The 25,214-nt window shown below is 38.2% G+C and overlaps 1 pseudogene; it reads left to right on the forward strand.

Annotated features, from left to right (window-relative positions):
- LOC121307732 overlaps positions 1-25,214 on the forward strand; it is a 56,341-nt pseudogene that overhangs the window by 23,317 nt on the left and 7,810 nt on the right.

The raw sequence follows: 25,214 nt of genomic DNA on the forward strand, positions 1-25,214 counted from the left end.
TTACCGCACATCAGTGTCTACAAAGATCACTGTTACTTGCAAATAGTATAGAAAAATTCTGTATATTTAGTGAAAGGTGCCATGTTGACAACACTGGAGAAATAAGTCCTCTGTTTATTCAGAAAGTAGAAACCACGCTAGTGGCAGCAAACCTCACCCCAGGGCTCCTTCAGTGTACTAAAGGGGTGAGAGAGGTGTGGAGCTCTCTTTTGAATAATTTCCTGCTTTCTGATAATATATTAACCTGCTTTCAATAAAGGCTAACAGTGAACTGCTGTGGGTTCTCCCAGTTGATGTGTGTCATGGCAACACTGTATTTGTGGGTTTAGAGTCCTCTAAGATTTAAATAAAGGCAGTAACTGTTTATTCTTTTTCTCAGAATTGTAATCTGGTAACCAAGACGTGTTGCTACACAAACATATTACATCACCCCTTCAATTTAGGAGCTTAGTTCACTGTCCATATGTGCATGAGACGTTCTTTCATTTCCTGTTGGATGCAGTCTGACCTGTTTTTGCTGTGCATACTTGGTAGAAATCCCACTCACCATTTGTTGTCCTATCTGAAAGATAGTTCTCTTTACTGTTTAGAGTTACGTATTGTTTATTTTATGTTTACTACGGTTATTATACAGATTAAATATTGTGGTAAAGCGCCTTGGCACACTTTTAATAAAACACAAAATAAACAAAACACAGGAACAAACCAAAGTTTCAAACAAAACTCTTCTAAATTCACAAAGGTTTTCCACAGACTGGCTTCACACAGGCTTCTGCCTTCATAGAGACAGCTAACACAGCCCTTGACCTGCTTTTATTAACTACAGGCAGACGTTCCTCATTTTATTAGAAACCCCAAGGCAAATATGTGGTTCACTGTGGCAAAGTGCCCTGCCCCTGTGTGTATTTTGTGTTGTATATTGTGTATTAATGTTGATTTATAGTCACTGGTACACGGGATACAAATGGGTCTGTGTAACACAAGTGTTTAAAATGTATGTTTGTATTTAGGCACGAGGATTGCACAGCACTTCACATGCAAGTAAAATGTAATAATATGTGAGCACGGGGAATTGCACTTTATTAATTCACATGCAGTTGTACCGCAACTCCAATTGAATGATTGATTAGCAATCGAGTCTCGGTACAGCTGCATAAAAGCAGCATGTTTTCACCCACTCGGGGTTGTGTGTTCGGTGAGTGGAGAACGGGATTGGAGACAGAGGTAATTGTAATAGATATAATAATAGAAGCTCACCGTGTTTTGTCTGTAGAGTCCATTTTGTTTGTCTTTTTTGTTTTGGCTACAAGTGCCGCGTCCTGTGTCTTGTTTGTCTTACAACCTTTTATTTTCTGTCTGTCTGTTTATTATTAAATGCTGAGCGAGACCATTCACTCAGCTTCACCAAACTCCACCTCTGTTGTTTATTTCCTGGTTACTGGTTTTCTGGTCTGACGTCACCCACTGCAGCCATCTTTGTGACGGTGACATAGTCCTCTATCACACCCCTGGACTACATTTTTCCTCTCTCCACCTCCCCCCCCCCCCACACACACAATATTGATTACTGTACTTGTTAAGTATTACTGTACTCTTCTAAGTATTACATTCAGAATGCAGTGCATGTTGCCCAAAGTGGAAATGGTATTTTAGGTACAATAGCTTATCATATTCTAGCGATGAGCACTTTGGCGGTATAAACCATAAATACCTTTTTATATTTAAAGATTTTAAAGGGAGGTTAAAAGGCCAACATGTTTTCTTAGCGCTGGGTTATATAATTTGACATCAGCCACATTTAGACACATGTTATACTATGTTAAATCACAACATGGTTAAAGACCTATTTTAGAAAACAATAGCAAACATTAAAATCACCCTAAATCCTGAAGTGTATCATTTTCATTGAAACTGTTTCCATAAGTCATACATTTTGAGGCCAAACTATTTAAAAAACTAAAAAATTAATTGTACTGTGGCTGGTATACCTAACTTAGCAATGCAAAACATTACACTCTCCCTTAGTGCTGGATTACTCCCTGTCTAGTATGAGTTACTCAAAAGTCTTTTACTGTCTGCAGTTCTGCTAGTGACATTTTTGATTTCCACACACCCTGCTGTCTCACCCTGCATGACTCTCCTAGCTCTCCACTCTGAGAGACACAGCTGTGAACACCATGGTGAATGAAGGAAACCATGCCCAACACATTACAATTACACATAGGGGACTCATTTAGCCCAGTCTCACATGGGACTAGCATCATATTTCTTTTTTTGATATGGATTTATAGTAACAATTCCAGTACCAGTTGAGCTCTGAATGTATACTTCCTCAAATGAGTGTGCTGCTGTTGGTCACAAATTAGCCACTGAAATACATGTTTTTATAAAAGAAAACCCTGGTCTGGGTTTAAATTACTTGGTCGCTTCTGATATCACACCCTAATGACATTAGCCGGTGTTGGTTCAGTGATATTGAAGGAACCCCTCCGTTGTTAGAGTTCTTTTTGCGGTGCTAAGTTTTGCCATTTTCAATGTCATTCTCCCTGTTTAAAGAATGCTAGAGACAGATTCAACACTGGTGTATATATAGTAAATAGACTCAGTAGTAAATTGATCCACCAGATGCCTACAGCTGCACATTTTGGCATCAAACTGATCATTTTGAGACCGTTGAGACAGTTTTGCAACTGTTGTAATCAGCGAAAATGTTGTTTTCTTGGCAAACTCTCCAAATGATTCAGCAGAAGTTCATCCTGTGGGCCGTTTGCTATTGAGTTAACCCCTTTTCATCCTGGACACCCCCATGCAGTTGAAGTTGGTTTTATGTCACACTATTGCATCCCAGGTACACAACCAACCTCATCTTTTGTTGTGCAGAACTACAGAAAGGAACTACGAACAGAACTACGAACAAAGTTGCAACTCCTGCTAGAATCCATTGAAATAAGCTACAAGTATACACAAAATCTTACAATGAAATTAGGCAGTGCTTCATTATGGTTAATAGCCATTATTTTGTAGCTGCCAAATTTTCAATATAGACTTTTCACCTACAAATCTCCTCCACAGGTTCCCCCAGCATGTAATGAACCAAATATGTGATTCTCTGTAAGAAGGGTAATTTTACAGGGATGTTGTGATCTCTAGGGCTGGTATATTATTGCACTAGCATATTCAGGAAGTATAGCTGTGCTTTCTTATAGTTGTGTATTCCTGGGATCATGTTAATATATCAAATATAATTAGGGCTTATGTTTTTTTGTTTTTATTAATTTCATTTTTCTGTGCTTATTTGTAGCTGTTTTTGAGTTATACGTAAATGTTTTTTTTTGGAGGGGGGCTTTTTCTTTTTCTATACTGTATGAAAATATTGTTTTCGGTTACTTTCGTTTTTGCAACAATATGGACAGTAACTTGACAGTACTTTTTCTAACTTATTTCCTTTGCTGCCTTTCACAATGAAATCCTTATGGTCATGGGAATAATCTTCTGGTTTTTGTGTATTTAGGCATTTTTGTACATTTCGTCACAATTTGCAATTGTGTTTTAAATTCCACGAGCATGTAAACACTCTCTCTCTCGAACTGGAATACAGTTTTAAATCTTGCGACCAAGAACACTCCTCCATTTCTTGTAGTCTCGGTTTAAGTCTCGCAAGCGTGTTACAATCCTGCAATAGAAATGCAGGAATTTGCTGCCACTCAGTAGTTGAGGTGGGTCTAAAGTGTCAAGAACAGATGAAGGTGAGATACAAGTCAGGAAGAAGGGACATTGTCCAACTGCAAGTTAGTGGGCCATTTTTATTTTTTCATGGGGAAAGGGGTCAATGCGAATTGGGTAACCATTTCCAGTGTTTTTCCGGTGTTTATTGGGTATAACCGATTTCATTTATTTTGTTATCAGGAGTGTTCTATTTGTTGTTATCGGTTAACACTGAAAATCAGAAGTCCTAAATAGAAATATATTTCAGTGGTTTTGTTAAATCTTCCAGCCCACTGTTTAGCCCCTGTTTTTTTAGAGTCCTTTTTACAGTGCTGTGAAGGTGATCATCCACACCTTCTGATAGGGTTCTGCAGGGTTTAGTTCTAGTCCCTTTAGTCCTAGCATTCCAGGAAGACCAGTAGCCACTCAAGTTGTCGACTGTGCAATAAATACGATTAAATTTCTCCTAATTATAGCTCTTGTCTCTCTATTGGTTTTCTGCTGTATTCATTTTAGTTTTTCTGCTTGTCAAAAAAAAACAAAAAACTAGTAGAATATTTATTCCCAGTTACTATCAAAGCAGGAACAAATTAGAAACATCCACTATATAGGACACATCCTGTTGTACCTGTCTGTTTAAGTAATGGATGCCCTGCTGTGAAAGATGTGAATGAGTTTCAGGTTTGTGGTGGAGTTCTTGTTCCACTGTTCTCCATTCTCCTTGCAGTTTTTGGTCTCGCTACTGTCTTAATCACATCACAGTATCATCTTTGTACAAATGTACAAAGAAATGAACAAACACATCAGAAAAAAAAAACATTATTGCTGAATGAATCTCCACATAAAAAAACCCAGTTGCAGCCCTGCTATCAGTTTCTGGATCATTTCCACTACATCACATGTTGCTCCAGCAGTCTGCAGATTCAAATCATACTGAGAGGAGTTTTATACCTGTTAGCACATTCCTGTCTTTACCCCTCATGTGGACTTTGTTTTTATACTTTTGGAACTTTCATCTGTGTACTGTGCTTCTCCCTGGTCAGAAATCTCACATTTGGTTCGAAGAGATGACTAGTTTGGTTTCCTTCCCCTTGATTTGGATGTGATACTACACTGTGATGATAATGACTATTACACCAAGAATTTTAAACTGAATGAAACTTATAATTTCTCATTATTAACATAGTTTACAGAATGACTTCTGATTAGTACACAATTTTCAGTTTACAGTATCTCTTTGAATTATATATATATATATATATATATATATATATATATATATATATATATATATATATATATATATGTGTATATGTATGTGTGTGTGCAAATCCACTACTGTATATTGTATGAATTTATAGAAAAAGGAGGGTTGTTATGCTGATTTGCACAAAGTAACTTTATTTTTGTCTGACAATTCTGGCTGTACCTTGTTCTCAAAAAAGTCTTCTTTGTGCTTGTGCTAGCTAATAGCAGTAAGGGTACTGGCATCTTGCACCTTTTTTTAATAAACACATTGCTTTCTTGTAATCCAGTGCCAACATGAGCTAGCTGTTTGGTTTACTTCATTGGTATATTAAATAACATGCTTGTTCCCTTGCAATGATTATAAGGACCTTTGCTTCCAGATTTTTTATCTGGAAAGTAGCCTGCTGTCTTACTATTGCTAAAGGCTCCTTTAACGAGGTGGCTTTTCTGTACACCTCACTCCCTAAGGAGCCAGCTTTATGGCAGTGCCAACCACCGCAACTCGGTTACATAGGCCCCAGACACTGATTGCTTTGTTCTTCAATGAATATCCTGGTAATCATCAGATGATATACCAATACTGAACCCCTTGTTCACTGGGTGTCTAACTACCTTAGTAGGTACACTGTCTGTTCCCAGGTTCTCCAACAACAAGTTTAGGTTTCTTGTCAAATAAAATAAAAGGTTATACACAAAAGAGAAACTTTGAAAATGAAGGAATGAGAGCCAAGGTCTGTTGCCTATGATGGCATTATGCTTCATGGCTATTGGCTCCCTTTTTGAACACTATATGTCTGCTGAAGGGAATGTTTACTGAATGTTTTAGAAAGCTTATTTTTTGTTTTCTTGTACAGTACAAAATATTCTTATTATTTGAAATGTTTAAACCGTGTGTTATAATTACTCAAGCTGGCAAATGTATTACAAGATTATGGACCAAAGGTGTATAATAAACAGCTATTGTAAGTGTTAAAAATTATACAGCTGACTAACAATACGAAGACTGTGAAGCTTTTGCATCTGCACTTTTTTAAAATCAGAGTTAGCATATTATTGCCAAGAGGTGTCTGTTTACATTGCAAATGAAAGAGGACACAAGCCTAACCAAGGATATTTTGCCCTTCCACATGTAATGATGGTGAATATGCAGTACAATGATAAAGTCTGATGAACTCTTCTTATTTCAGCTTTATGATGGACCAAACAACCAGTCTAATCTCATCGGCACATTCTGTGGCAACACCCCTCCCCCCGCAAGCAGCACTACCGGTAGCAGCCTGCATGTGGTCTTTGTCTTTGACCCATCAATGTCTCTAACGGCTTCCAGATTGCTTTGGTACCAAAATGATAAGATACCACCCACAATCCCTTCCCAGCTCTCTGTTTCCAGTCAACTCTTCTCTACTCCCTGGCTGCCAACTGAACTTTTACTCCCTTTTGTGTAATTCAGCCACACTGGCTGATGCAAATCCAACATGTGACATTTCATGCACCAGTCAATGTATAACCATTTAAAAAATCTGACTGGAATATTATGTGCACATCCAAATAGACGAGGACCCGCTCAGTGTCAGCCTCCGTTTCTGTATCCTGAGTTAACCTGTGGCTGCACTTAGCAGGACGGGATGAAAAATGCAGACTTTTTTTTATTTAAAATGTACTAGATTTACCCTCTTGCCCAGTAACAGTGACTAAACACTTTTCAGATATTGTCCATTGCTGCCTGTTTAGCAGATTTTAGGGTAGGTAACGACACTTTTTGGAAGTATGTTTCTGATGAATTAGTGCATACAGATGGCTGAATTATGAAACAATGTTATAAACCAACTGAAGAAATGAGTATGTATCTTTAGGGAATGTATAATCTGTGTAAGATTCAAGCAGGTTTTTGTGACAACAGTGTGTGTGGTGAAGCACTGTATCATTTGAGAATGCTGTTTTTAAATTTTTTTCAAAGTCAGCTTTGAAAAAGTCATGTTAAAACGTCGATGGCTTATGTCACCTGACATTGAATATGTAGACGACCCTGTGGTCAGCGAACATCTATGTACGATGGAATATCAGCAACATTAGAAGTGAACAGGGCGAAGACTAAAATTCAAGGTCTGTTTGTCGCTATAACCCCTATGCAGCTCTTCACCGTCCTATAACTGTTATATACTGATTTACTATTAATACACAAGTTAAAAAAAAGCTATATTTGTTTTCTAATCATTACCAACCTTTATTTATTCCATTGGCAATTTCATTGAAAAGATGGAAATGTTTGATGAATAGAATATCGTTAAGTAATGACACGTTTTGAATGGACTTTAAATGCCTCTGGTATGATTTTTTTTTAATCAGGTGACATCAACCACGCTGATATGGAAAATACAGCATGGTTGATGTCATGAAAGGGTTTCTCCATGATGTGTCATGGAATACAGAAGGTGTGCTCTGATTTTCTGAAAGATCCTGAGCAGTCCATAGTACTTTCCTACTGTATTGTAATACAACAGACTTGTATAATGTTTGAGTAAAACAAATTATTTGTAATGTAAATATTGTTTAAAATAGGATGTTTTTCCCTTGGATAAGACACACCAAAATTAGGAGGATATTGTTTGTTGTTGCTTTTAAGGTTTATAATTTACAATCACCAAATAATTCTTGGTTTAAATGAGCTCATCTGGGGATGGCTCAGCATCAAACTTTGCAATGATATGTGTTATTGGAGCCTCTTAATGTCACTTTAAAAAGTCTTTACCTTTTGAGATGAAAGACAGTGTTTAACATAAATGTGATCTCAGGAACTGTGATCTCTTACAGTTCCTTCCTACTAATTGTAGTAGTTTTGTTCTAATGTTTGCATGCCTGTTATGTGCTCAAATTTAACAAGTTTGACTCTTTAACTTTTACAGTTATGAATTGAATACCCATATATGTGTGGAGCTTCAGTGTCAGTACTCACATTGGTCGACACATTCAGGAGTGGTTTCTAAAGATGCATGTCAACGTTAGGGATGCTGGTGCTAAATAAAAGAAGCACAAATCAACAGACTGCAGGAGTAATTTGCATCCATTTAAATTTCTAATCTGAATCAATGGCCTTCCTTGTCTTTCACCACGATAGATAACATAATAGCACTGGCCATGCAATTACTTCACACACACACAATTCAGCTTTGATGGCTTTTCTGTGGCAGCTGCATTCCGATGCTGAGGCCCCAGTGAGGGTTACTGCTTCAGAGTTGTTTTTTTCCCCCCGCTGCTTCCTTCACATTGTTTAAACAGAAGTTCCTGTATACAGCCACGGCTGCAGAGCTGAATCACCCCTTCTTCTTTTCAGCTCTGAGCAATTTATTGGGATCAGGCATTCAAGTTGTGCACAAGGACCAGTAGGTCAAGAAGCGCATTGAGGAGAAATGACGTGAACAGACTGCAGAGGATTAATGGGAACATGATTAATGTTGGGTTAAAAACAGCAGGGAAAATGTCAGAGAACAGTGTTTGCCTCCTTGAGTGATAGAAGTGATGTCACTTTAATGTGTGTGAATTGAAAAGATTTCTAGATTGCTTTCTGGGGAGAGTGGGTGACATCAGATTTCAGGCTTGTGGTTTGAATATATATTATATATATATATATATATATATATATATATATATAGCCAAGATGATGCAGGCTGCCTTATGAAGAGCTCCATCTTATGGTGCTGAGAATTATTACAATGAATATATACCCTTGTATTTAAAGACGGTTTATCAGTATGCATAGAAAAAGTGCAACAGTAATTTGAGAGTTGCTATAAATTACCTTAATGACAAAAAGAAAACAGTAAGTTTAAACTAGCAATGTGCCCCACCCCCTTTCTTTAATTTTTTACTTTAGGCCATCATGTAACAAAAGCATGCCAGTGAAGTAGAGGCTGTGGCTTCGTACTTAGTGTTTCTGCTTTTCATTGGACTTGGGATTCCAGCCATATTAAAACTTGGAGCAGGGTTTATTTGAGTCAGTTACCCGACAACTTCAGCAAACATTCAGTTGTTACACATGATACACACACACAATTTATAGTCTGAATTCCCAGTTAGCTTGCTTTTTTATTAGCTAGAAACAAAGTAAGATGCATCCATCATGGGAACAAAATGTTCTCTTAGACTCTCTTAAAAGTTTCTTTTTATAAATACATATTTTTAAACATTTTAAACAGAAATGGCATGTAAAATTCAGTATGAGGATTTTTGGGGTGGAAAATTAGCTTTACACCGATTGGGTGACACTGTATCAGTGGGTAATGTAATTTAATTGTGCATTTTAGTAATGCAATACACTGTTGCTAACCCAAACGATGCTATCATATGTCAATATAAATTATAAATGTGAACAATATTTACAGAAATCTCTATTTTTAATTATTACTGATTTTTGATCAAATCTAAGTATCAAAAACCTAAAACAAAAACTAGGTGACACGTTTTTAGTACGGTACAGATTGAAATCAGATACAACTGAATCATCACATCAATGCCAAATGTATAAAAATTTGATTTAAAAAGATTTGCGCTAAATTATCTCTCTGCTTAGAAGCATACATTAAACGGAGTCCTGTTAATGCCATTTATAGCATTTAAAACAGAATGAAGTTGAAAAATCTTGACCCAAGTAATTTACAAAACATCTGTACACTGACCAGGGAAATTGCTGCCGCATTATTATGAAGCCTCTTCCTCATGATCCCTAATCATGACTTCTCTATTTTTACCACCCTCTATTTGCTTTTTGTTGTCTTAGTAACCGGTCTTGGGACAGACACATTTTGGATTTCCTTGAGGGATGGGGGGAGGTGCTGTTGATAGGCTCTCAAAAGCCTTTTCATAGTCATTTTTTGTGGATGACTCATGCTTTCTAAGTCTGAAGTCAGAATGCAAATAAGGAGTTTGATCAAATATAAGTATCAAAAACCTAAAACAAAAACTAGGTGACACATTTTTAGTACGGTAAAGATTGAAATCAGATACAACTGAATCATCACATCAATGCCAAATGTATAAAAATTTGATTTAAAAAGATTTGCGCTAAATTATCTCTCTGCTTAGAAGCATACATTAAACGGAGTCCTGTTAATGCCATTTATAACATTTAAAACAGAATGAAGTTGAAAAATCTTGACCCAAGTAATTTACAAAACATCTGTACACTGACCAGGGAAATTGCTGCCGCATTATTATGAAACCTCTTCCTCATGATCCCTAATCATGACTAATCTATTTTTACCGCTTTCTATTTGCTTTTTGTTGTCTTAGTAACCGGTCTTGGGACAGACACATTTTGGATTTCCTTGAGGGATGGGGGGAGGTGCTGTTGATAGGCTCTCAAAAGCCTTTTCATAGTCATTTTTTGTGGATGACTCATGCTTTCTAAGTCTGAAGTCAAGAATGCAAATATGGAGTTTAGAAAATGGTGCAAATGCTGGTTCTGGTCTAACCCATCAGTTTAGGAAAGGTCTAAGCATCAGGGTTAGTGAAAGCTTTTGCTATGTGTCCTTGCAATCCAAGGTTTTACAAGTCACATTTATTTAGTTGTTTTTACAGATTGTATTTGATTTTCATTGTAGGTGCCAGTCGACGATGATATGGCTGTTGTATAGAGTGACAGGCCATCTTAGCTTTCATTGTCTCTGAATATAAATTTATAGCAGTCTGGTTCAGTGTTATGGACCAGCAGCCTCATTAGCATCGAGACAATCCAGTGTTTGTCTGGCATGTTCGACTGAGTCTGAATCAAAGTCACAACCACAGTGACACATACAATACAACTGCCACAGCAGTATTTTCTCCTGTGATAAACATTATATTAAATAGTAGAATTAAAATAAATAAATAGTTGGCGTTGATAAATATAGTAAATGTATCTGTATTCTACACTGATTTGGAAATAAGCTCTGATACTGTTTATTTGATCTAATAAGCAGTTATGAAGGACCTGCCTGCCATACATAACAGATGGCCTGCCTATTCCAGAGTGGCAGCATTGTTTTATAGACTTGTGAGTTTGTGGGGCTCAATCTCATTTACTCTCTTGCAAAGTGTATTGCTTACAGCCCTTCCAATTGGTTGGGTTTTTGTTTGGTTCAATGGACCTCAATCATCAAAACTGAGTGATAATATAATATAATATAATATAACATCACAAAACCAGCAGGAAACAACATTTAAAAAAGAATCTTCGGAAACACAGACTTTCTGCAAAGCATACTCTTGAGTGCAATGTGTACAACCAAACTGTTTCCATTTGGGTTGTACCAGTTATAGTATAGAACCAGGTTTCTGTTTTTTAATGCTTAGCAGTACAGCAATTCTCAGGAATTAAATCCTATGTCAGTTCCCACTAATTAACTGAGAAGCCATCAGGGTTTTTTTATGATTCACTAAAAGTGGTGACTCAGTTCACCTTATTGGAACTTCAGTTTAGCGCATCAACCTAGCACTGTACCAGATGATGAGGTTCCAGCAGGGAGTCTAAGTCTGGTCTAATATGTGGAGGGTGTCTACCACATTGCTCATATTAAGATAAAGAAGCTACACGAAGCATGGAAATAGCCTTCTTTAATACCACAGTGGCTGCTGAAAACACAGGCTCAGGATGGAAACATGAAACATCAGGCTACATATTTCGAGTGTACACACAGGAAGTCCTCAGGCACTTTTGTGTTCAACACTTTGGTGCTGAGCTTTGTTAGGAAACTATGGTGCTGTTATTTCCAGTATGTTACATTTCTGAATTAGGTAAGAGTTAAGGATATGAGTAAAAACAACTTTTCTAGGTTTCTTCCATGAACCCTTGCCCATCGGAATCAATGTGAAGTGTGCCAGTGGCCTCCAAATTGGTTACAGTAATCTAAACCCTGGGGTGAAATCCAATTCATTCTTATCAGGAAACCCCCTGCTGCCATCCAATCTCCACCATGCTCTGACTTAACAAAAATAGACCACCACGGCCATCTCCTTGGGCGTGGGTGTTTTCACATTTAGCTTAATGATGGAAAACCCTGTAATAACTGTTTGTTCTGTGCCTCACTGCACATTGTCATTGGGCTACTGCTGCTGGTGTGACTTATTCCCTCATGATTAATAAAATAAAACACCACCAAGACTGGGTGTGGCAATGACTTTGACCAGAGATGATTTCCCGCTCTAAGGGCTCAATTTCCAGTGCAATGGCTTTTGACCTCAATAGTTTGTATACTGTACAGTGCACAGGCTGCATAACTTGCATACATTTAATGCACTTGCATATATATATATATATATATATATATATATATATATATATATATATATATATATATATATATATATATATATATATATAAGTATATATGGGACTTCAACCAAGTGTACTTCGACCTGTCCTTTATGACAAAACGTGTCCACGGTGCACAAAACGCGTTGCGACCACCCAGACGTTATGTAACACATAATGTCATTGGTGGTTTCCTAATAATCAAGAATTATACCAAGGGCTAGGCTCTCTGCACAAAAGGACTGCATTCTTTAATGCTTTATTAAAGGTATAATGCTAAATACATAGGTGCTGTCTCTGCCCAAGAACAATGCTTAATCATTTCAAATTAGAAGCAAAGGTGAATAAAGATTGTACAGCTGACAAGCCACTGGGCAATGAATGTATACTGTTACTTGTACAAAACATGAAAAGGGACCCATACTATGTATATATAAACTCATACTCTAAACGCATACACATCATGTAACCTTTTTTCTCCACACAGGTTGTGGTGGGGAGCTCTTTGGCCCTCATGGCTTATTCAACAGCCCTGGCTACCCCAGCAGGTATCCTGACAACAGAGAGTGTATCTGGCACATCCAGGCAGCCCCTGAAAGTACCATTCAAATAACCATCCACAAGCTTGATGTTGAATCTCACCCTGACTGTAGCTATGATGTCCTAGAGGTACGGTCACTTTTATTTATCAAAACACTTTCACATCACAAATACTGTCTGGGAAAACAACTGCTGATGGAAACAACGTATGCTTGAAACATGCCTTCATAAATGCTGCAGTATAGAAGCTACCAAAGCTACTGTTCCAGTTAACCTGGAATTTTTTTTTTTTGTCAGTCTAGTAAATATTTTGGTCGCCAGGCTACAGGCTGAAGTCAACACCCACTTGTCCTCATGCAGCCTCAGCACTGTGGTACCACCTGCTGGCTCGATACATTCACAAGTTCTTGCCAGCATCTCAAAATTAAACACAATTCATGGAAAAAGTGGCGTTACCTATTAAAAATTGAACAAATTCCAGTTCCTCTTACACCCAATTGAAAAAGAACCAGTCAATCAGTGCTTTTATGTGGTATTTCACAGTGTCTGATTTCAGTAAAAAAATGCCCTCATTACTTCAAAAACTCAGAAGAACTTCAGTAATAATAATAATAATAATAATAATAATAATAATAATAATAATAATAATAATAATAAAGTAGAGAGATGTTAGCCATATTCTTTTTCATTTAAGTATTATCAACATTTGAAAAAAAAAAAACAGGGACAATACATTAAAAGTTGCATATGTATATTTGTGTTCATTCTTCAAGCCTTTTACCGATGGACATTATTTTACTTTACAGGTTAAAAAAAAAAAAACTTGAGTTTTTCTATTTTCTTTTTTGCTAATTGCTCTCCAAAGTGAAGGAACACATTTCTAGCCTGTGTCGTTGTCAGTTAAGATAAACAATTTGTATATGTTCTGTCTTGCTTTTAGGCTTTCTCATTAAGATAAAGCTCGATAACTTGTCTTGGTCTGATAATTTGCAAGCGGTTCTTAAAATACTAAGAATAAATACAGTATACTGTGCTTGTAAAATCCTTATAATTAAAATGGAGCCCAAATAAATGAGGATTTCCATGTCACACCTTAAACATAATAGACCCCTCACAATAGAAGTTTTCTCTAAAGCCCCTTTCACACTGGCATGATCTACTCGTCAGAACCTACCCGGGCAGGACCCAGTGTTATGCGGGTTGTGTACATGATTTCACACTGCTTTGATAAAGCAGGGTTGAACTGGGTGACAGACGCAAGTAAACAGTATATGTATCAATGCCCTGGAAACAGCTTGCTGCTGACGCTTCCATCCAAGTGTCTCTGGATCAAACCCACAGCCAAAATGTAGATTAGAACAAATGGATCTTCATCCCTGCTGCAATCTGGCTCAATCTGTGTCTCAAGCAACAAAAATATGGCTAAACAGAATAAACAGAAATGTTCCTTGCGGAAGTGAAACTTTCACAGTACACGGGATTATGACCCGGTTAGCCAGGTCCTGGTCCGGACCTGGTTAGGAGTGCCAGTGTGAAAAGGGGCTTAAGTTCCATTCCTCTTCCTGCTTATAACTGGACAGGAGAGTTTTTATCCTAGAATAAAGGACCCTAAAAAGCAACAGTGGTCTTATCAGTACCTTGACATCCCACCAAGTTTCAGAAGCATGCACTAAGCTTGGTCAACTTCTACCCTAGAGCCATTGTAACCAAGACACTGATTAGACAGCCTAATGAGAAGCACTCCTTATGATGTGCTATCGTTCACTGAAATCTGGCTGTGGGATACATGAGCTAACCCTTCTCTTATCCACCCCCATGCTCACATTTAGCGTTGATGGGAATCGATTGTAATGACACAAGCTGCATTCAGCATCTCAAAGGGCTATGCTATGTTTTTTTGGAGAAGGGAATTCGCAATTCTTTTATCCATTGGCCACTTTAATTTATTTTGAGAACAAAACCTCCCCCTCACAAAACAGTGTCCAACTTGCAGTCTAGCCATTGAAGAATAAGTCCAATGCACCTACTGTAAACGTGGAAAAATGTTTGGAGACCTGTATTATGAGGTACTTAAATTAACCCTCTTATTACCAAAGTCTGAGCTTTATTAACAGTGTCAGTTTATTCCTATCAGATGTTTATAACATGATCAACAGCCCCATTAAACCAGCATTCTGTTGCTCACAGCTTTGGAATGCTGACTTACACTGTAAAAATCAATGGAACTAACAAGGCAGAAAGAATGTGAAAAACACAGATTAAACCACAGGCCTTATACAAATGCCAGCAACGCTGCTCCAAGTGACACATGTTCTTCCCTTTATTTTAGATCTGAATTGTGTCTTTGAATGCCAATAGCTAAATAGCTTTTTTAAACTTCTGCAGCACCATGCCCATTGTTTTTATTTGCTTCATTTCTACACAGTCATGTGGTAATCATTGGTTTCCTCGGTTTTTGCCAGAAAGGGTTTGGGTTTGCTGGATTTTTTATTCAAGTAATTTACTTAGCAAGCAGTTGATAGAATTCCCTTTGATTTGATTATATGAAAACTGTGCAGATATAATCTACATTCCTTTTCCATGACAGCTTGGTCCTTGTAGATATAAAAATGTCCATTATATAAATTATAAGCATGAGATCAGATGGATTACTGTGAAATAACCACACCCCAAGGTCTTAGTCATAAGGCTTAGTTCCAGGTCTAATTTTATCTCATGATTATCCTGCCCATACTGTACAGATGTTACTACAGTGTTACTCCTTTGTAACGTCGGGAGCCATATTTAAGAAACAGTGCTATATGTGTTTCGCCGTATAACGGGAATACTAGTGTTAGTGTAATGGCATTATTGAGTATGTGGGAGCCATGACCGTACCGTCTTATAACCTGTTCTGCAGTATAAAGGGCTGCCTTATAAAGGGGGAGCTGTTGCAAATAACGCTGAATCAGCTAGGCTGGTCAGTAAAACACTGAATCCTTTTGTATGGAGAATCTCAGTAGCTAAGGCTCATGGTTCATCAAGTGATTCAGATTCAGTTGTATTGAGTTTGCCCACGGATGATGATAAACAAACTACAAGTTAGGTGCCTGCTGATATGAAAAACAGTAAGTTTTGGCCCCCTACTGTATTCTGGATGAATGGCATCCCTTCTAAAGTGTCTCCATGTGAGCAGAAAGAAGTGTATAGTAACAATGTGTACAGATCCAGTACTATTGTACATGGTGCAGAAGTAACCCTGACACATAGATTAAAACATAATCCTCTTATTAATTGTGTCTGTAATATGTGCCAAAGCAAGTCATCAGTGACTAGGCTCTGACTTTGTCCGGCATGCAGTCATTTGGCTAAACACTGTAGAATCTTGTTTGAATGCAATGATTCTGTAGGTGTTTCTTTCGCTCATTTAAATGTAAACCCAAAAAGATATTAAGAGGATTGAATGCATGAGTTGTGAAAGGGTCACTTAGTAAAATGGGCGCATCTGGGAAAATTAGAATGTGAGGAAGGTGTCCCTACTAAGCGTGTACAAGTGTCTTGTAGGTACGAAGTCAAGGCCATGGCGACTCACACCTGTGATGCGAGACGATGGACTCGAGAGCCTATTGTCGTGTTCACTGAGCCTACCCGAGTGGAACCTGAGACCGAAGTGGAGTCTTGCTGGGAGTGAGCTGAAACCCCGGACATGGATTGGAGAATTTAAAATGAAATGTATTAATGCAATAATATGTGTTATAATCCTTTGTATTGTTTGTATAATCTTTAGTTTGGAAAATTGTGTAAGTGTGTAATCAAAAGTAACGTGTAATGCTGTTTTAATTCTTAATTGTGAAACTTATGTATTTTCTTTATATAAAATCATGCAGTAGAAGCTGGTATAGTTTGATACAAGTGGCCAGTTTTTAGGCAGTTTCTTATCAAGATGGGCTTGATTCCCAGAATTGAATGCTAAGTTTCTGCAACACCCTTTTTAGCCTAAGAAAATGTTGTTAAATGTTGATATAAGGTTTAATATGCTTGCTTTTTACTATAAACTATTTGTGCGTGTAAGACCATTGGCTTAACACTGCCTGTTATAATAATATACATGAAATTGTTTCTCATCAAGATAGGTTCGCATTTAAAATAGTTAGTAATTGTGTTCTATAGGGAGTAAACTGTCTAATTTGACTCTGAGTTCAAAGATGATGCATCATAAAGAGATGTTGTTTGAAATATAAAATAAGAAGCTTAAAAAGTAATTTTAAGAAAAAGAATAGAAGATGGGTTTTAAGAAAGTAAAACTTTATAACTTGCTGTGAGCCTGTCTTAAAGTCGTGCCAGAAAGTGAAGGGATAGTTGGCATGAAGAGCGGAGTTCTCTTATCAAACAGCATCAAGGTTAGAGAGTGTCTTCTCACCATAGAAAAATTGGAAAAAACCTTGATTATCGCTGGAAATTGGAAAGCTAAGCGCACAACTAGAAAACTGGTTTTAGCGGGTTTTTGTGCAGCTGAAAAAAAAATAGGAGGTCGTCCGCAGTTCAGCTGAATTCGTGCTGTTAGGAAACTCATAGGACAGAGACATTATAATCTTACACTTAAATAAAAAACAAGTAGATTATCCATGAAGAGAAACTCTATATTGGGAAAAACATAAGATAGAAGTTCGCTATAATATCTGTTAAGCACATGCCTGTAAAGAGAGAAGGAAAACTAATTTGAAGAATAGAATGGCATGAGGGAATATATTATTAGACATTAATACATATAATCAATATAATCATAACTAATAGTGTTGTATATATTTCAGACAACACTTATATATTCAAAATAATATTATTTTCTTTGTTTCACCTAGCTTTTTAGATAGAGGAGGGGTCGAGAAATGAGCGGGTGAGATCATGATTGGATGTTTAGACCAGGTGCTATATTTTTATTAATTGTTGGCACAAGGCTCTAAATTTTAGGCTTTTGTGTGCCAAAGAGATAAGAGTTAGACTTGATAAAGATTCTCCATGTATTCCTATGGAGACGAATCCTATAAAAACTCACACTTTTCGCAAAAGGGTACCACATTCAAGACCTTTGCTTGACAGGGTGAAGTGGTCCATCACTTGCAGATCTCCACCAGACTGATTCCTTTGTTCATGCTACTTTTCCTTATAATAGGAGGTAAGCATATTACTAACATTGTTATATCTTACATGTATTGGTTGCATTGCTATAAGGTTTTGAAACTATGTTTTGGTTTTAAGAGAGTGTTATATTGAATGAAACTGAAATATAGAAGTGGGTGCTTGTAAACTGCATGTGTTGGAATATATAATGCTAGAACGAGAACTGACGACCAGAGTTATGTTTATAATTGAAAATATAGGCAGATTTTAATTAAGACAGAGTCCAATATTACCACAGCTTAAATTAAGACAAAAACCTTGATTTATTCCATCCAGGGATAAGGGGGAGAGTAGAGTACTATCCCTTGGGGGAACAATGGTGGATGTTAAGACACTTGTTGTAGCTTTAAATTCCGTCTCCTAATTTACTGAATGCAATAGGCATAGACAGCTAAATACTGAATTTGCTAAATATTTTTTGTGGCCATTATATTCCATCAGTAATGTTACTCAATATTCTTATCTCATGATTAAATAAATAAATAAGTACATAAACCTCAGAAACTCACACAAACTGTTATTCCAGCCTCTCCAGGACACCAGGATTTCCTTTAACCCTTATCTCCATACTCAACTTGTCAAGTCAATGACCATTCCAACTATAGGAAACAGCTCAAGTCGCACATACACTAATTTTTCTAAAGCGCGCCAGCTGTTCCAGCATCAAAGTCTATTGTTACCTGCCCAGCAAAAAATAAAATGTGTCCCTGGCATGCACTGACTCATATCCTTTTGTTTACACAGTCAACCACGTTACATTGTCTTTCACTGACTCCAGTTTGGAAATTGTAAATGGTAACTGCACAACGGACGTGGTAGAAATTTTGGATGGAAATAACTATGAGGCACCATCAGTAGGTAAGTAGTGGTGTGAAAGGAATGATTTGTGCAGTGTTCTGGTGGGATGCACTACATTCCCCACAATACACTGTTCTACAGTACATTATTCTGCAAACTCCTTTAAGAGTATGTAAGTTTTTTTCCATGACACAAAATCCATCTCCGATGAACAGGAAATTGTGTTGTTACATGACTTCTAGTAACATATAGTTTTACCTTATAGTTTCTGGTTAAAAGTTATGGATGGACTAATTACGACATCACAAGATGCCCTACTTTAAGTGCAAGAACAACATTTGATATTCTTATACCTCTAGGAATGAGTAAGTGTGTAAGGTTACGGATGTTTTGTGACTGTCAGTATTTTCCTTTGAAAGAGTGAGAATTGAAGCCAGCTTGCCTGCTTTTTATCACAATTCTTCTGCATGTTTATTTGACTTTTGTCTTCTTTTTTAGGTAGCTACTGCGGTGCTGCTGTCCCACACCCTGCCACGTCTTTCAGCAACGCACCGGTAGTGAACTTCATTTCCAATGGTTAAGACTCAGACAGAGGGTTCAGAGCAGCATATGGGGTCTCCACGTCAGGTAAGCCTCACAATCTACTTTTCTCATATAAACTGTGGGCAGTTATTGTCCTTTTCTCTCCAACTGTTAATGTCTTTGATTCTGTTTCAGCATGTGGAGGTGCATTATACATGGAAACAGGAGCCTTCAACAGCCCCAACTATTCTGACACCTACCCATCAAACATTGAGTGTGTCTGGAACATCCTGAGCTCCCCTGGCAACTGCCTGCAGCTCTTCGTCACGTAATTATGATTTGACAGTTATGTTTGCAGGGAAGAACCTGAAATTAGAATATCTAATATTTTCCTATTAAGCCCCTTTCACACTGGCTTTCCTACCAGTTCCTAGCTACCCGGTCACAATACCCAGATTGCACCAGAGTTGGCAGCGACCCACCTCAGGATGTGAGTCGACACACTGTGACCTGGGTTGAGCAAGACAACATACATGATGGGCGTGCGTGAAGGTTTCACTTCCACAAGAAACATTGCGTTTAGCCATATTTTTGTTGCTTGAGACACACCATGAGCCAGATTGCATCAGGGATAAAGAAACATTTGCTTTCATCAACATTTGGGCTAACGATTCAATCCGCAGAAGTTGAATAGATAAAAGGGTTGAACAGATAAAGGGAGCATACCAATGTGAAAGGGGCTTTAGATGTGGGTAAAACTGGAAAATGCAAAAATGTTCTTTTGCTTTTAATGTTGTTAATTAAGGGTTTGTGAAACACCACCTGGATAAATTAAGAATTAACGGGGATGGTTTGCCTGGTTTTGATCTGCTTTTACTTGCATCATTAAAATAGACCCCAGTCTTGTTTTCAGTGTTTTAGCCGACAATATATCGCATTCTCAAAGATTGTACCATGTATATCAGGCAATGGTGCACAGTTTGCCTGTTTTGCACACTTCATTCCCCTAATGCAGGATTACTAACTTTAGTTATCAAGCTAAAAGTCTTTAAAACTTGCTCCAAAGGTGTATAAGAGATAGAACATCTATAATGATTAAGACTACAATTTCGGCACGGTAATTTTTAGTACATTTCACGAGTAACAGCATCATACACAAGAGCTTTTAAATAGTGCACTAAAACCGATGCATTTGTTCTTCTGCCTGACTTCCAGTTGTTTTGTATTTTAGCTGACACCTATTAACGTGCTTGCTTGCTGTCTCAGCTATCTCATTCACTGACCCACACAGCTACACATAAATGCTGCATGCATGCACGACCAAACAATTTACAGATACTCACACATTTGTATTTTCAGTGCATGACATACTGCATTTCTAAAGGAAATAAAGGAAGCGCCTAATCAAATGTGTTTTTACATCCATTAAAATTTCACTTCATGATTTCTGTGACCTCTGTGACAAAATCATAGCCTTAGTAGTAACTAGCACTGTTTCTAATCTTTTAATTTGTATTATATAATTTAAGTCAGATCTTTAAGATGATGCAGTGTAAGACCACATATCTTTCTACCACATTACTTTCAGTAGATTAGAGTACCCTTTGTCTTCGCCTGCATTGGTTTTTAATATAGTGTAGGTAAACCTGCTTTACATGAAAATGAAGACCCAATACAAATTCTGCACATATTTCCCTGGTTCAGTCACTGTTGTCTTGTTTGTTATGGAAACAGAATGTTGCAGCTCCAGCCCAGTCCAAAATGTGTCAACGACTACCTGGAGATCCGGGAAGGAAATGCTACGGCCTTCTGGTGGGACGCTTCTGTGGGAATTCCCTTCCTGTCAACTACACCTTGGTCATCGGACACATCCTGTGGGTGAAGTTTGTCTCGGACGGATCGATAGGTGGTGCTGGCTTCAGGGCGACATTCGCACACTGTGAGTTAAAAGAAAAATGAATGACTTTTGATAGTATATTGTAATTACATTCCATATCAAGTACAGTGCACACTTGTTTAAGCATGGTAACATTTAGAGTATTTTTTTTACAGTCACAATAACATAGTTCTTATGTTTTAACACATCAGTAACTAGTATTTCCAAACCATTTTATACTCAGCAGATCAACTGCTATACAATAATTATGTGTAATCTTTATAGAGTACATAGGCTCCAGTGTTCCTAGCCCAGCTTTTGGATTGACAGGACAAGGCTGAATGGTTATCTTGCACTTGCCAACCCACATCCTAGCCACTGTTCCGGGAGTTAAAAAATAATGAACATGAGTGCTGATATTTTATTGTCATTGTACCTGGTGTTTCTCACTGCAGTGTATGGAAATGAACTTACCGGATCAGGACAGATTGTCTCTCCACTTTGGCCAAGGGATTACCCCAACAATGCAGACTATCGCTGGACCGTCACAATCGATGATGACTATTTCATCCAAGTTTGGATCTTTGAGGTGGATGTTGAGGACACGTACCAGTGTTACTTTGACAAGCTGAAGGTCCATGCTTTATATAGTATTTTAAATCTTTTCAATTGGAATTGCAGCAGTACAGCAATAGGCAATTGCCTTTGTATACTACTGTACAGATATCAGAGATGTCTTGATTTTCTGAAATGTCACACACCTGTTTAGTCATACACTAGATTATAATTCATTGGTGAACCGACAGACGTGATAACAAATATATATGTAATTGTGACAGGGTCTTCCACGGGTCACACGCGTGTGGGTCGCCGCTGTTCAAGCATACAGAGAGACTGAGGTTGGTGTTGAAACGCCGGCACAGGCACGCAGGATTTATTAACAACAAACAGAAAGTGAAAGTAAAATAAAGGCAGTCATGTGACGTTACCAGCGATGGTAACGCACAGAGGACAAATACAGTAAACCGTACAAAAAAGTGCAAAGTAAAACACAATACCCCAAACTATAACTCAAAAGGTGCCGTGAAAACGGCAGGCCTTGCAGCAGCCCCGATCACAGCGATCGCCATGCTTTTATACTGACGCTCCGCCGAGACACGCCCACCTGCCTGCTGGAACAGCTGATTGCTTTCAGCTGCTGCTCCACGCAGACCGGTAATCGTCCCCAGCGGAGCGCCACAGCAGCTAAACAATTAAATCAATTGTAACAATTAACACAAAAACATACAATAAACTACATATTTCACTGTGCAAGGCTTACGCTTTGCCACAGTAATATATATATATTTTTTTTAGGGGAAACCAACATGTCACCATTACTGGCCACTGTTTGTGGCAGAGAGCTCCCTGGACCAATCCGATCTACTGGTGATGCCATGTTCATTCGGTTTACTCTTGATGGCAGCTATTCCAGGGGAAGGTTCAACGCCTCCTACCACAAGAGTAAGTTTAGGCTACATCCACTGCATTACAGGGAGCTACATTACAGGAGAGCTGCACTGACAATAGCTTGTTATTTTTCTTCTGGTTGCTTGATGACGATCCGAGAGGCGTGCAGTCTACCAGAACGATGCTCTGGGAACCTCATTGTCTAGGATTCTCTCACCTCATTAGTGAGGCCATGCATCATAGTGATGGCCTGTGGAGCAAAGTTGGAACCTTGGAGCACAGAAATCTACTGCCTTTGTTATGGAAATAATGGTTGTAACTAATCTCTTATTAAACCTGGTCATGATGAGTTTGATACTACTCAAATGGGGGATTCCCCAAAGCAATCAAATGGCTGATCTTGCCTTTATCCACACAAAGGCTAATACTCAGTAGGAGTCCAATGACTACTCACCATTTAACCCTGACAACCCACTATTTACAGCACAGTATAACTGACTTAAACGTTTGATATGTATAAACACCAGCAAGTTAAATTTGAAACTTTGTGGTAATAATCCAAATGGGTGCCAAAGTAGGTTAACAAGCAATTGATTTCTCCAACATTTTCATTTATGTTCAGAATTCTCAGCTTAACGCATATCTTGCCTTCCTGTTAGACTGTGGTGGTCTTCTGTATGCTGACAGAGGTGTTCTCACATCTCCCAACCACCCCCAGACCTACACTCCTAACCTGAGCTGCTCCTGGCACGTGGCTGTGACCAGCGGACTCACTGTAGCGGTGCACTTTGAGCAGCCATTCCAGATTCAAGGTTCCAGTACAGCTTGCAGCAGTGGAGACTTTCAAGAGGTAAACTGGCAAATACACAAATTGTCACTGTTTACAACAAGACTTACTGTATGACCAGTATTATTCATATCCACCTCTGAATGATGTTATTAGCATTTCATCAAAAGAGAACTGACGTAAACTAACATTGATAAATAGCACTATATATTGTTTTTGTTTTGTTTTTTCCATAGTTGAGGAATGGCCCTGATGCCTCCTCCCCACCTCTGGGCTCTAGCAGTGAGAATGGTCGTTACTGTGGTTCAGCTACACCCTCTACCATGCACACCACAGACAACCAGCTCTTCCTTCGCTTCATCTCTGACAACTCCAACGAGGGTCAGGGCTTCAAACTCAAATACGAGGCTCTGAGCCTGGGTAAGTGGCTGGGAACAATATCCATTCCTATATGCATTTCACATTATGTAAATAAGTCTTTGGGCTAAATGTAATGCTTTAAAAAAAAAATATAGAAATAATGTCACTGAAACCACATGCAAAGTGCTTGTCAGCCCATGTAGTTTCTGAATTATGAGATCAATACAGGGGCTAAACTCTTACCCATGTTATTTTGACAGCCTGTGGAGGAAACATTTATATAAGTGATTCTGACCCGTCTGATATATCACACCCCGCAACTATCCCAACAACTACCCTCAGAATGTGAACTGCTCCTGGACCATCACTGTCTCCAATGGAGAAGCTGTTCAGCTGGACTTCGAGGGCGAGTTCTATATTGAGTCTTCAGCCAGATACCAACATCTATACAGAGGCAGACTGAAGCTTCTGTATGAACAATAAGACAGTTAATGGAACAATATGAACATTGATGGAGCACTTTCTGTATTTCTGGAATTGGTATGGATTAAGAAACCTGATACCTGGTTTAGAAAGAAAATACAAACTTCCAAGCACAGTATAAGATAATCTGGCAGACTTTCCCAATCCCCTGTTGTTCATAAAGTAGCTCAGGTTACTTGATGGTTTGATACCTGCAAAAAAAGGAGCTTTCACTTCAAATCTTTGAAGGGTGTCACTGCAGGCTGTTCCTGGAGAGTCTCAACATACAATAGGAAGGGCTACTGCTAGGGTTGGGGTGTATCTGAACAGACATGAACATCTGTAGATACAACTGGGAAATGCAATTGATCTAAACAGAGGCAAATCTAAATTCAAAGAGACATATTTTAGGGTCAGTGTCGGTTATGAAAATCTGAGGTTTGACAAAGCGTGCATGTATTATGGATCATCTCTGTGTTGTTTGGTGAACTTCAGACGGGCAGCAATGTTCTTTTTAGAGAGCAGTGGTTTCCTCCTGGCTATCCTGCAATGAACACCATTCTCGTTCAGTCTTTTTCTGATAGTTGAGTCATGACCACTCACGAAGGCGAGAATGGCCTGCTGATTCTTGGATGTTAGTCTGGGGTTCTTTGTGACTTCCTTGATGGTTTTCCGGTTTGTTCTTGGAGAGATTTTTATAGGACGACTGCTCCTGGGTAGAATGACTGGTCTTGAACTTTCTCCATTTGCAGACTATCTGTCAGACAGTGGATTGGTGGAGCACAAAATCCTTAGAAATGGTTTTGTAACCCTTTATAGACTGATGAGCATCAATAACTGTTTTTCTGAGGTCCTCAGAGATTTCTTTTGATCGTGGCATGACGTGTTTCCACACACCTGTATGGTGAAGACCAAACTCACAAAGTTTCTGATCTTTATATAGTGTGGAACTTCCCAAACTCACTCCTGAAGATTTACCTAATTATTTAAACACCTGATTCTAATTATCCCCTTAATTGAGCTGA

This window comes from Polyodon spathula, chromosome 3 (assembly GCF_017654505.1).
Source record: "Polyodon spathula isolate WHYD16114869_AA chromosome 3, ASM1765450v1, whole genome shotgun sequence".
In the NCBI taxonomy this organism is placed as follows: Eukaryota; Metazoa; Chordata; class Actinopteri; order Acipenseriformes; family Polyodontidae; genus Polyodon; species Polyodon spathula.